This window comes from Lissotriton helveticus, chromosome 1_1 (genome assembly GCF_964261635.1).
Source record: "Lissotriton helveticus chromosome 1_1, aLisHel1.1, whole genome shotgun sequence".
NCBI classification, from domain to species: Eukaryota; Metazoa; Chordata; class Amphibia; order Caudata; family Salamandridae; genus Lissotriton; species Lissotriton helveticus.
This window is the reverse complement of record NC_136057.1, coordinates 1,301,696,400-1,301,709,336: the sequence shown is the minus strand read 5'-3', so window position 1 is coordinate 1,301,709,336 and position 12,937 is coordinate 1,301,696,400.

The window sequence follows — 12,937 nt, the reverse complement described above, 5'->3', positions numbered from 1 at the left end:
ACCTTGTTGCAGGTAGGGCGCAGTTCCCAAACTCAGTGAGCCCACCCTGCCAGTGAGCAAGTTGGAAAAGATAAAGTTAGGGTAAGAACCCCCCGCCCCATCCTTCGTTTGGCCATGATTTCCGTACCTCACTGAGCATCAGAGCTTTCCTACCTCCTCTTTCCTATATATTTGCACACCGTATGACTCTGAATGTACAGGATGGATCAGTCATCTCAATGATTTTTTCTTACTTTGTGATCCAAAAGAACATAGTTTACAATCACAATGATGGAGCGCCTCATGAACAACTAGGGACATTCTATCATATCAAATTAGCATTAATTTGATTTCAACAATACACAGCACATTTGTGCAAAGGAATCTAAAGTGACAATAACCCATCACCATTGTGGAAGGGTTTTAAGGGCAAGAAATGCCCACAGAATAATATTTTGCAGCAGATAAATACAACAGTTTTTTGTATGATAAAGGTTAGTGTCCACCAGTCCATCGGTTTGGATTTCAAGTGGGAGTATTGTGTCATGTAGATCTTCAGAGGATGTAGTATCTTTCCCACTACCAAAAATCAATAGTATGTGTGAGCACTTGTAAATTCGATAGAGTTTGTCTGTCCTTTAAAATGTCAGTTTTTTTCTCGGTGGGGGGGGGTAGGGCAGTGCGATTCAAACCTTATTTACTAGGGGTTCTCCACAGGACAGGGGTCTGGTGAAAATGGTTCTGCTGGGTAATACTACTTAGAGTTTAGACTGGCAACCGTCTCAGGAGGTTTGGGAGGGACCATAGGAGGTTGATATCTTGAAAAACACTGCATAGCGTCAGGACATGTGTACTGGTTGTGATGGTCTCCATGTCAGTCTGCTGGCTCAAGGGAAGGGATCTTTCTTAGTGTGATTGTTCGTGGCATGATGGGGAATGTAGTACAAGTGGGGGCAATGCTTCCAGAGTAATGAGTTAGGTCTAGCCTACAAGACAGACCAAGCTACTAAGGACCGACTGTTAACAGCTGCGAGGCACAATGTGTGCTTCTAGTGGGCTGCCCATCAGTTACCAATGGATGGCTTTATTGTCACCCATTTGCTTGCTTCTTATTTGTTAGCTTGTCAGGGCTTGCCTTCTTCTTCTGTGTTTGTCCTTCCCCTGAATATATATATATATATATATATGTGTGTGTGTGTGTGTGTGTGTGTGTGTGTGTGTGTGTGTGTGTGTGTGTGTGTGTGTGTGTGGGCTCTGTGTGTGGGGGGGCTCTGTGTGTGGGGGGGGTCTGTGTGTTTGTGTAGGTGTGGGTTTGTGTGTAGCATTTGCGAGAGATTAAGCTATTGGCATTATCTGTTTTCAAAACCAACACATAAATGACAATTTTGTCATTTACAATGCCAATAGCTCTAACTTTTGCAAAGGCGAAACCGTTGCATTGTAAATGCTTGTTTTTCTTGTTGTTTAGAAGATCCCACGCCATGCTTTCGCATTTTGCTCCCAGCAGCTGCCCCTTATCTCTTTCCTCAAAGACCACCGCTGCTACATATTAATGAGATGTTGATAACATTGCAACTTCATAAGCCCTCCCCCAGACGACCTTATCTTGGTTGGACCCTGAGCCTTGCCATTCAGTACCCCTCCCAACTACTGAAGGGCAAGGGCAAACGAAAAACATCTTCTAAGCCAGGGGTGTCCATCAGTGGTCCAGGAGGGCTTTCTCTGTGTTAGATGTTCAGGCTTGCCACAAGAAACACCATTGGGCGCTAGGTGCTACAAGCAGGTTAAAGGTGGCTCACTTCATGACCCCAGGAGGCGTGGAATCAGGGATCATGTTTCTGAAGTTGTTTTTTAGTGACCAGCATGCCTCGAGGCAGAGGCACTACACTTTGTGTGAAGCTATGTCTCACACCATCGGGAGCTTCCCGTGCTCCAAGCTGGTTAAAGACGGCTCACTTCAGGCTCAGACTCCATCTTAGCTGACTACCAGTGTGATCTGCATCCCACACGGCATTAGTGACGTTGCACAGCGCTCTTTGACTGACAACCAGCGTGCCTCGAGGCAGAGGCGCTACACTGTATGTGAAGCAAGGTCTCACACCATTGGGCGCTTCACGTGCTACAAGCATCTTAAGATTGCTCACTTCATGCCCTCCCCCATGTTAATAAACCAAACTAAAAGCAGATCGTGACCCCCCCTCCCCACAGCAATGCCAAGAGCTTGTTCTACTTTCTTGTGACAAATTGCATCTTCAAGGGCCTTTAGGGTTTGTTATAATGCAGTATATCTGCAAGGATTACTATGGTAAAAGGAATTGTTTTCTATTACAGTATAAACCAAAGGATATATGTAGCGCAGTTACACAATGCTATAACTGTGACAAATATATTGGCAATATTTGATTAACACCTTGAATGCTATAGCAATTCTCCCCTGGTGCTGCAGGCCCTTAAATCCCATTGTTCATGACGAGCTCAGCTCATCAAGAGCACACCAGCAGTGTACTGCATGACGAGCTGAGCTCGTCATGAGCATGTTAGGGGTTAAAGTCGTTTTTTAAGAATTTGTCTTCACACTTACCTTACGCTTGATGACATGAACCCTAATCAACAGAAACCAGCCCTTTAACTAAGAGTAATAGTAAAACAAGAGCAAATGCAACCACAATAACAACAAGCATTGGCATAGCCAATAGGTCTCGCCTTTGGGACCTTATAAGTGTTTAGTTATCCAGCACAATATCCTTGGTGCAACAACATCAAGTGTTGCATGGCTAAACACTTATAAGGTCCCAAAGGCGAGACCTATTGGCTATGCCAATGCTTGTTTTCCAAAATGTTATTAAGATCAAAAAGACAGTTACAGTGGTACATCCTGTATAGTAATAAATTGATTCCAGAGCATCTACCCCGTTACATGAATATACATCCGGGCATCCAGGGGCAAATTGAATACATATCCATTACATCCATCAACATTTAACCCATATCGAACAGAGCTTTAAACATAAATTCCAAAGCATGCAGTGATTAACTGATCGGGCTTCAGCCCAAATTGGGGTGACAGTTTACAGCCGTCAAGTAGGGCCATCCCCCTCAGACACCCCGTCTCCTTACCAACAAAGTAGCCAAAAGCATATAGGGCGGTTCTGGGACGGTAGTAAGTCACTATACAGTTACGATTGTGTATTGCAATAGACCATATCCTTAGACCAATCTACAATAGATGGCACAGGCCCTCGAGCCCAATGCAATCCAATCCTGCACTTTGCAAGCAATAATCCCATGTCTATTAATCTACGCATGTCTTTCTGCAATGGCCTTGTGTACCCCATTAGGGCCAACAGCGGGTCCCATGGGAGCGGAGAGCCAGTAATTTCGCTCACCGTCCGGAAAACTAGTTCCCAATACTTCATGATCGCTGGGCACAGCCTGGCTATATGCAAAAACCCAGATGGGCTAGCTCTACAGCACTCACATTCTGCGGTATCTTAGACCATAGCGATGTAGCCTCTCCGGCGTATAATAGACTCTATTAAGAAATTCATGAGACGATGTCTCCAGTTCAAATAGACATTATGTGATCTATATAGTATTTTACAAGCAAAGCAAAAGTACGTTTCCTAAGGCAACGCTGCCCTAACTATATATGTATGTGTGTACGTATGTAATATATATATATATATATATATGTGTATATATATATATTATGAAAATGTTTTGCTTATAATTGGGCACTGATTAATGAATCTTCAAGGAATTTTCCCCAAAAGTGTTTTTTTGCTTAATTTGTTTGTGAAAAAATTTCAGGGGTGATCTGTCAAGCGGGGGCTGAGGGAAAAATGGGGTCCCAAAATGCAAAATCCCCATGCATTTTCCCAACATTTTTTAAGAAGCACTATCACAAAAACTGCTGAACAGAATTGCAACAAATTTGACCAAACACAGCCAGCGATAGTAGTTAAATGGATGAAATAAAAAATGTGTAAAAGTCCCCTTTAGGCTATATTGTTATGGTGTACGCTGTGTTTTGTTGGCCAACCGGGAGTATTAAGAGAGGAGATCCGGCCTCTGCCACATTTCCTCCAAAGATATGACCGTCTCCGAGGATATGGAAATTCCATTCAAACCCGAGCATTGAAGGACAGGAAGTCTACCCGTAGGGCCCCCCACCCTGAAATGCCTACCCATCTTCGGGTAGGAACAAAATGGAGCCCATGTCTTTTTGAATTTAGGCAGGGTAACACGTACTAGAGCTGTTTTTTTGTTGTTGCATATATTGACCATATTTTGGAGCACCAAACAAGAGTAGGGTGATTAGAGCTGGTTTCCAGAATTGAGCTAGGGCTTGCCGATTTCAAGAACTGAGCTAGTGTTAGGCGACCATCTATGAGCAGATGAGTATGCCAGACAGGGTAGTCCATGGATACAGGGAAGTGTCTCCCAGGGCCCCCAACAATAGCATAAGGGGATCCAATGAGAGTTTTGTCTTTGTAATTGCTTCACTTCCTGAAGAATCTGCTCCCTATAATTGAAGACTAAATTGAATGACACCCTCATATCGATCAGGTCACACCTCCACACATCCCCGCCAACAGAGATCGTGTCTGCTCATGATTGCTTTTAACCTGATTGGTGTAAAATGACATCTCTTTAATAACTTGTAGTCATTCTCTTTATGCTCCACACTTTAGGATGATTTCGCTGCTGTGACCCCACATTTCATCAGTTATGTTGCGGCGTAGGTCTCTAGTTCATGTTATTGTATAAGTGGGAAGGCATGAGCCTGCCCCGATAGGGTGATTTCTATATAATGGGGACATTAGCTGACCAGCCCACTTGTAAAGACAAATAATTTCTGATTCAACCCCATCATGAATATAGAGTAACCCAAGTATTGCATTGGGTAAGGGCAGGGGTGGCCCAGACCAATGCCTTCTGGGTATGGACACAGTTTGAACAGCTGTTTTGCAATAAAATCAAGAAAAAAGGGACCACACTTCTTTACATGACACTGAACCAATCACCTGAGTCCTGTCTTCCCACTTGTACCCTCGAAACCAGTTTTAAAAAATAGTGTTCTGATTGGCCCAGGGAGCTTTTGTTTTGATGTGCCATCTCGCTTCCATGGGAGTTAGACGTCCGGGTGAACGAGCACACTGGCTGCCAGCAAAATGAAGGATATTTTTCCTGCCAGTCATAACAGGGCCCGGGGACTTAGTATTATGAAATGTGTTGCAAGGTCATCCTGTGCCCCCCCCCCCCACACACTTTTTGCTGACAGGAACTGGTGGTAACTGACTCTGACTGACCCTGGGCTCTGTTTAACCAGGCCCAGGGCCAGTGCCAAGCTAAAAGGAACACATTCGATTACAGTTAAGACACCCAACATACACTAGGTTATAGTGGGGTACCCCTGTAATTTGCATGACCTACCCCATAAGCCCCTAGTATGTAATAGGGCAGGGGATTGAAACTACCTAGAAGTCACCAGCAATCATTATGAATTTACTTTTTGGTTAATGTCGAAACCAAATGCCCCAAATGAACAACTTTGATAAACTTGGAGCAATATAATTCAGGCGCAGTGGTGGCTCGCCGAGGGAGTGCTCGGGGCGGTGAGGTGGGCGGGGGAGGGGTAAGGTAAGTAATTAAATAAATAAAACAATATACCTTGCGCGCGCTGCATCGCCGAGTTGGCGATGCAGTGTGTGCAATGTAAATTGTTTTAAGGTGTTTGTATGGTTGTTTTATCAACTGAATAAAGATTTTAATATGGTGAAAGATTTTTTTAAAACATAAAATATCAACAATATTCAAAACTTCATCTTTCTTGTAGGAAATCAAAATGTTCTGCTTCGTCTCCCCAGATTGTTCACCTTCTGCAGGGCCCTAAATATTTCCTACCCTTAGACCTCTGTGCACTTTACCCCTACTAGCCAGGAGTAAAAGTACCTGTGCTTCCCCTTTAAATTAGCTTATTTCGGGGGGGTGGCTAAGATGGCGGTGTGAGCAGACGTCCTGCTCTGGAGCTCCGGCCGACGGCCCAGATTAGCACCGGCTTAACGGCTGTATTTGCTGCAGTCGGCCTTACCTGCCGGTGGGCCATCTACCCAACACCTGGGGGGAGCAGTGTTGGTTTGGCGACCGGTTCTCGAAGGGCTCCTGGCGCCCAATGGAGATCGGCGGGCTGAGGCGGCGGCTGGTACTGGTGGAGAGGCCCGGACGCTCAGACTGCGTGCCGGGTGTCCGGACACGCCGACCTGCGCCCAGCTGGGAGAACATGGTGGAGATTGCCACAGTGAGCCGCGCGGAAGCGCCAGCTGAGAGAAGGGGTTGCGGCCTCTCCTTCCCCTCTCATGAAGACGGGGCCTGAGGCTCTGGGGTGATCCTGGCCCGCCCGCCATCTTGAGTGGCGTCAGCGACTGTGGGAGAGGCACCGACGGGGGACGGCTCTTGTGGCATATCCCGGACGCCGGTGAGCTGCACTGCTGGAGAGCTGGTGTTGGGGGCCCGCCCCAGCGAGAGGTTGCCTGGTCAAGTGGAGCCTCGGAGTTACCCCGCAGGCGGGATCCCTTTGGCGACACTGGCGTAAAGGAGGTGTGCCGCCATTTTGAGACAGGGCCTCCGCGCCCGGATCGGGAAGGTGCCGTTGCGGAGGTGGCGTCCAGCCAGAGGGGCCTGAGTGGATGTCTGCTGCACTGGTTGGCGGTAGCTCGTGCTTGGTTCTGTCGTGAGCACTGCCTGTCCGCGGAGCGGGCCGTGGAGGGGCCCAGGAACGCTGTGGAGCTGGCTGGCTGGGGGCCCCCTGGCGATTCCGGTAAAGACGGCAGCCGAGTGGCACGAGTCTGCGGAGCTGTGCGGGACATTGTGGATGGTAGGGCGGACCTCCCAGCTTTCCCAGTGGAGAATGTGGAGCTAGTCGACTGTGTGAGGTGAGGAGGCGCTGCACCGTGGATTGCACGCTCTGGGGCCCCCGCCTTGGATGCTAGTGCAGTTGCCGGCGCTGGGAGTGGAGTTCGTCCTCCCCTTTTTGGGATGAACCGTTGAGCCTGGAGACCCTCCTGGAGGCCACAACGGTGGGCGCCCTTAGTCCTGTGTGAACTGGCGGCGGTAGCGAGGAGACTGGGGGACGGCCCAGCCTGGACTCAGGGAGGTGCGGTTGGCAGCCAAGAGAGGAGACTGCGACCAGCTGTGGTGGCACTAGACAGCTTTGTGGAGCGGATTGATACCCCAGAGGTAGTGGGAGACGACTGACGACCTGGGGGAGTGCGCCGGAGTGCCTTGTGGTGTGACTCCGTGGACTGCGCGGGATCGGCCTTCTGGACGTCGCGGGAGGTGGCAGGTGGTGGATTTGTGGCCCTTTGAAAGGGATTGGTGATTGATGGAAAGCTCATTGCCTAGTATCAAGGGCAGGTCTGCTTGAAGTCGCTTTGCGGGCCGCAGTGTGGGGCCCACGGGCCGTGCAACCAACTGGGGTGAGTGGCCTGCCTGGTCTCGTGGGTGGCCTCAGGATGTGGTGGGCCTGGTGTGTGTCTTCCGGAGGGCACACAGGCCGATATGTCCACAGCGAGGGTCTGCAAGGATAAATCTGTAAAAGACTTATTTGCTAAGGCCCAGGCGAGTCAGCAACCAAAAGACATGGCGGCGAGTGCTGCCCGCTCCGCCGCTGAGCAGATGGATGGCTCAGAACCCATCACCAAGGCCTTTCTGGAATCGCTGTTAACACCCTGAGAGAAGACATTCATACTTTGAAGAAGGAATTCTCAGGGGAGATTAAAGAGGTGCGCAGAGATATGGACAGCATAGGAGAGCGCGTGGCGGAGCTGGAAACCAAGGGTTATGGAACGGATACCGAAATAGAGGCGCTGCGGCAGGAGATGGTGCAGATCCACAACCAGCAGGTTGATTTGCAAACACATTTGGAAGATTTAGAGAACCGTTCCCATCGCCATAACGTTCGGATCCGAGGCGTCACCCTGACCGATGATACCAAAGACCTGTTTGGATTCACGAGCGAACTTTTCAATCACATCCGGGGACGCCCCTTGGAGTTGGAACTGTGGTTGGACAGAGTACATAGGGTGGGTTCTCCGCGCTCATCGTCGGCTCCCCCTACCGACATTTTGGCTTGCGTGCAGGACTATCGCACGAAGGATGAAATCCTCCAGAAAGCACAGCAGGTGCATCCCTTGTCCTTTAAGAATCAATCCCCAGTTTTATTCCAAGATTTGTCCACACTTACACTGCAGAAGCGCAGAACCTTCCAACCCGTCACAGCATACCTACAGCAACACAACATCTCCTACAGCTGGGGCCACCCTTTCCGCCTGGTGTTTAAGTTGGACAACAAACTCCACCAGCTCTGGTCTTTGAGGGAGGCATGCCGCTTGCTGGGCTTAGACCCTCCAACTAAGGAGGACAAGCCGGGAGAGCACACTGCGGAATCGGAGGACACTAGGCCTCGGTGGTGACAACAGGGCAGACGGCGCCGCTTAAGGAAGCCTCCTGCAGCCGAGATTAAAGATGGACAGTGTGCCGCAGTGGAGGCAGTATCGTCTGGTCTGGACTCGTCTCATCCCAGCTGAACTTCATGCTGATTTTGCTTACGGCTGTTTTACTGCTTGTGTTCTTGCCTAAGCCGTCGGCAGGAGGGAGGGCTGTTGTGTACTGATTGGATTACCCCGTTGCTGTATATTCCCAATCACCTACGGATGATGGACAATGTGTTCTTTTGGAAATGTTTGCACTTTTTTTTCTTGGGGGTTTAGTTGGGGTAGGATACTTGGGAGGGGGGCGGGGTTTGTTCCAGGTCCACGGAAACCCATGGGAGGGTCCCAGTGCTTAGTCCATAATAGCTTGCAAAAGGGGTAGTTTGTTGCATCCTTTCCAGGGCAACCAGCTTTATTTTTTTGTACGTTTGAATTTTGGGTGAGCCATGCCTAACACTGAACTTAGAATCCTGACGTTAAACGTAAGGGGACTTAACAATCCAGTGAAGCGGAAAGCGATCCTCTCCTTATTGGAGCACTCGAAGGCCGATATTTGCCTCCTACAGGAGACTCATCTATTGCAGAAGGATTGCCACAGGCTTAGGTTACATTGTTACCCAGTCCAATTTCTTTCCTCAGCCTCCACTAAAACTGCACAGCGGTTCAGGGGCAAGGCTTTGCAGAAGGGGGCAGAGATAAGGGGGAGGTTGCTGACCTATAGATTCTCCCTGGTTGCGTCAGTCTTTACTGTAGGCTCTGTTTATGCTCCCAATGACTGCCAAGAGAAGTTTTTTCACCAGGCGCTTAGCGAGGCCGCCAACACCCCCCGACCGCCATGTTCTGCTGGGTGGGGACCTTAATCTGGTGTTTGATAACCTTCTAGACCGGTCATGTCAGCGTACCTTTCAGACAGGTGCTCTCTCCACAAAAGAGTTGGCCCGGCTGTGGGAGGTGGATATGGTGGACCTCTGGCGTAGCTTCCATGTGAGGGACAGGGAATACACATATTACTCTAATGCTCATAAGACCTATGCCCGTTTGGATTACTTTTTGCCTCCACATCCCTTCAGGCACTCACGATGGAGGTAGACATAGGAGCTGCTTCACTCTCGGATCATGCGCCAATGACTGTGGTGTTTTCTCTCCCACCGGTCATGCGGGTTACGTGGAGCTGGAGAATGCGGGACACACTTTTACATTGTAAGGAGGTGGTGGGGAAAATTAAGGGGGCCATCGCGGACTACCTTACACACAATAGTAATGCATACAGCACACTAGCGACGCAATGGGCATCGCTCAAGGCGGTGCTACGGGGCGAGTTCATTGCGATCTCGGTGGCGGAAAACATACAGCGTGCGCATAAAAGGGAAGAGCTCACCCAGAAGACGAAGGAATTGGAACAAATACACCAGCAAACGGGAGCCCCCAGGGTTTGGAAGCAGCTTAGGATTATGCGGCAGCAGTTGGCTGCGCTGGACCAGGATCGAGCTGAGTACACGGCCCTACGGTTGAAACATATGTATTACACTGGTGGGGATAGGTGCGGGCGCCTTTTGGGCCACAAACTGCGCGAAGTTCGGCAGCGACAGGCGGTGCAGGAGATTGCCCTCTTGGGTGGCAGACGGGCCACTGAGGATGCCGACATAGCTGCTGCTTTTAGCGAGTTTTATACTTCTCTTTACACCGGGTCCTCTCTTGAATCCGCTGTAGGAGAGTTCTTTCTGGCGTCTGTCCCTCTCCCGGCTCTGATGAAAGAACAAGCAGATTTATTAGATCAGGACGTCAGGCCAGAAGAGGTTATTGCGGCTATCTCGCGACTTAAGCTAGCGAAAGCGCCTGGGCCTGACGGCTTCTCGGCTATTTTTTACAAGACGTTCTGCCCACAAGTGGCCCCCCTGTTGACGGCCCTTTTCAATTCCTTCTCAGATCCGCGTGAGATCCCAAGAGACCTCCTAGATGCTACTATATATGTTATTCCTAAACCGGGGAAGGACCACTCGCAGTGTGAGGCATACCGCCCCATATCTCTTCTTAATGTCGATCTTAAGATTTATATGTGCATCCTCGCGGCCCGGCTTGCGCCACTCTTGAATGGCGTGATCGACCCGGATCAAGCTGGCTGTATCCCGGAATGACAAATCGCCGATAACACCAAGAGAGCTTTGCATCTGATAGAAAAGGCCATGCGTATGCCTGGCGAATTCATGATGCTAGCGATTGATGCTGAAAAAGCTTTCGATCTGGTCCACTGGCCATATCTAGAACAGGTTATGATAAAGGCAGGGCTGGGGGAAAGGTTCCGCACACTGGTTATGAACTGTTATAAGTTCCCAACTATGACAGTCTGGGTCAACGGCTGTACTTCACCTCGCTTTCCTATCGAGCGGGGAACGAGACAGGGGTGCCCCCTGTCACCCCTGCTCTTTGCTCTATACATGGAGCCACTGGCGCAGGCAATGCGACTGCACCCACAAGTGCAAGGGATCAAGTTTGGCGCCTATGTTCATACCATAAGCTTATATGCGGACGATATGCTCCTCTCTTTATCTCATCCCAGGGACTCGTTGCCGGCTTGTCTCGACACTCTTGACGCGTTTGCACAGGCGGCAGGCTTTAAAGTCAACATGAGTAAATCGGTGGTCCTAGACCTCTCTTTGGAAGGGCCCACGCGGGCGCATCTGCAGGAGAACTTTCCCTTTCGATGGGCGTTTGAAGCCATCCCATACTTGGGGATTCAGCTGGAGCCTACATTGCACGAAACAGTCTGTATCAACTACGCACAGGTTCACCAGAAAATTAGGCAAGAGCTGGACAGATGGAGACCTTTTCCACTATCTTGGTTGGGAAAGGTGGCAGCAATAAAGATGACAATTCTTCTGCAGATTCTTTATTTATTCCGCACAATCCCGTTGAGTCCACCAGTTGGATGGATCCACAAGACTCAATCGGAGCGGGCTCAGTTTATTTGGAATGGCAAGCGGCTGCGAATGAAGCTCAGACTGGCAACACTTCCTCCTGATAAAGGGGGTCTCGGCCTCCCAGACTTGCTTCTTTACTTCCAAGCAGCTCAGCTGTGTGTTCTGATGGAGTGGAGCAAATGGGAGTCCGAGAAACATTGGCTCTTTCAAGATCAAGCGGTTGCAGGTCGCCTGCTTCAGGGGGTCCCCTTCTTACGTCAGCAACATAGACCCCCCCCCCCCAACCTTTACGCCTCGCATATTACCAGGGTCCCGATGGAGGTGTGGGATCACTCCAATATCAAACACGAGTTCACCTCGTTTCCATCGCCCCTCACTCCCTTGATGGACAACCCAGATTTCGGGCCCGGGCAAGATACTGTGGCTTTTGCAAACTGGCGTTCGGCGGGGTGTATGTTTTTTGTACCATCTGTATGCAGAGGAAGGGGTCATATCATTCGAGGCTTTTTGACAAGCATATGGCCTACCGGAATCGGAACGGCTCAGATATCTACAAGCACGACATTGGGCGCTCAATAGCCAAGTTCGGACGGAGGCAGATGGACGTAGGCGGCCATATGAATATTGGTTAATTACACGGAAAACTGATAAAAAGCTCATATCGGACTTATATCGAATGCTCCAAGATAAGTACACACATTTATAATTCAGGGAGAGCGCGCTGGGAAAGGGAGTTGGGGCGCACGCTTAGTAACAGAGTGGGAAAGCATTTACTACCGAGCGCGGCACTCCGCATACCACATGGGACTGACAGACACCCTCACTAAAATAGTATCATATTGGTACTACACGCCGGAGAAGTTACACAAGATTGATCCCGCGAGGGAGGCAACCTGTTTGCGCAGGTGTGGGGAGACTGGCACACTGGTCCATCTACTGTGGGATTGTGTTCAGCTTCAGGGATACTGGAAACAAGTCATTGATGAGGTAGACACACATTTCGACATGGAAATCCCACGGTTCCCTTCATATGTTCTGTTAGGGTTGCCTAATCCCATCACATATCCATTGCGCTCCTGTAGGGGTCGCTTAATAGCTATTGCTTTGGGCTCTGCCATCCAGAATGTCCTATCTCACTGTTGTACCCGCATACTCCCACGTTCCAAGGGTGGCTACATCGCTAGTGGCACGTGTTCGGTATGGAGAAGCTGTCCTTGACATTGGCGGGGGAGGGTGCTAAATATTCCGAGCTCTGGCAGCCTTTCTTGTCCATGCTCGCCGCGAAGTTCAGGGAGGCCACGTGCCCTCGCTATTGTGTCTGTTGCGCCTGTCAAATGTGGACCGTTAGGGAGTATTTTAGTGAACTGCTATATTTGTTGAGTGGGGGTAGTGGACCTGGAACATGGGTGGTGGGTGGGAGGCCGGGGGAGGGGGTGGGCTGGGGATGGGGGTAGTTGGGTGGGTTTGGGGTTTTTCCTTTGTTTTGTTTTGTTTATGCAATTGTTTGTTGGCACATACAGTGTGTTCGGCCCTGGCGCCGGTTTTGTC